This window comes from Liolophura sinensis, chromosome 8 (genome assembly GCF_032854445.1).
Source record: "Liolophura sinensis isolate JHLJ2023 chromosome 8, CUHK_Ljap_v2, whole genome shotgun sequence".
Taxonomy (NCBI): domain Eukaryota; kingdom Metazoa; phylum Mollusca; class Polyplacophora; order Chitonida; family Chitonidae; genus Liolophura; species Liolophura sinensis.
In genome coordinates, this window is record NC_088302.1 from 756,708 (window position 1) to 758,191 (window position 1,484).

A 1,484-nucleotide genomic window follows, 5' to 3' on the forward strand; every position below is an offset into this window, starting at 1 on the left:
GCTTTCAACAGGGTATTACGAAAATGCTGTCCAAATACGGAAACGGACTTTGTGCACTGTGTCATATGTCGGCCTACCTTAAAGGCGTGATACATACATCAGGCTACCATATCATTTTTCTTACACATTTTCGTCTGCACAAGTCATTGTATAATGCCAGCTACTTCCCACTGTGCCATAATACTGCCTGTAAACTTAAAGGAGAAAACAACAACATAAAAATGATACAAATGTATGAAAGAGCGTGTTGTTTTTAATACCGAATTATTTTTTATTTTTACCTTTCAAGATAAAAGGGTGCCGGTAGCTGAACATATTTTTGTTTGGTGCGCATTTGGGGCCACATCTTGGTATTTATCCTCGTTGCGTACTTAGGTTCTAAGAAAGGATGTGCTACATGTGAATGTAAATTAATTGTTTATATCTAAACACAAGCATTTAATCTAAATTAAAGTATGCTAATTAATATTAATGATATTTCATAATATTTATAAAATTTAAATATAGATTAAAACTCAGGCAGAACGCGTCTGTTACCTGAAAAGCCAAAATTCTAGCACAAATATATTCAAAACATGAGTGCGTTGCATCTTCATTTATAACATTGTTATTGAAAGAAATGGTCCCAAATCCTCACCATTGTTTTCAAATGTATTTTTCCCATTAAAGAAAAATTAAAAACAATATTGAAGACCATATTTACAACTAACGTTTCAAACTCTTTCATCTGAACTTTATGTAATTTTTCTGTTTTCGCTACCAGAAGGCCACGCTCATAATACCAGCGGGAATATTTCACCGTGCTTCTGTTCACTACTGTGCTTAAGCATAGTGAGATATTGTTACTGATGTTATGAGTATAGTTTTAAAGATGAACTGCAAAGGTTTTAGATTCACTATTATTTTGTATGACATAAGAATAATTTATAAGTTACGTGTGACAAGAAGAACACTGCAGAAATCAGAATTGTTTCCATTGGATCATGGTTTGGTATATTCATCTGGCAGCACTTGGCATCACAAGAACAGTTGTAACATCTTATGAAAAATGAATGCTTGTCTTCATAAATGTATATGCAGTTGAGAACAGCCCCTATTGGTTTATCTGATGTGACCACTCAGGCAGAGGAACCCAGTCAAGTATACGATCTAGCCTAAAGGGCCTATAATAAGGTGCAGGTGTACTTGCCCAAACTGAGAGGTGAAAAACCATTTAAATTTTCTCTGAAGTTTGCTTTCATCTTTTTGAAATAGAGATTATCTTTTTGATTTGAAGAAAGGATGAAAACCTAAAAATGCACGGCAAAATGCAGTGGCCCATCTTGCTGCCATATCAGGGGTTTGCCATGGCAATGTGAGTGGCCCATCCTGCTGCCATATCAAGGGTTTGCTATGGCAATGTGAGTGGCCCATCCTGCTGCGATATCAGGGGTTTGCTATGGCAATGTGAGTGACCTCATCCTGCTGTGATATCAGGGGTTTGC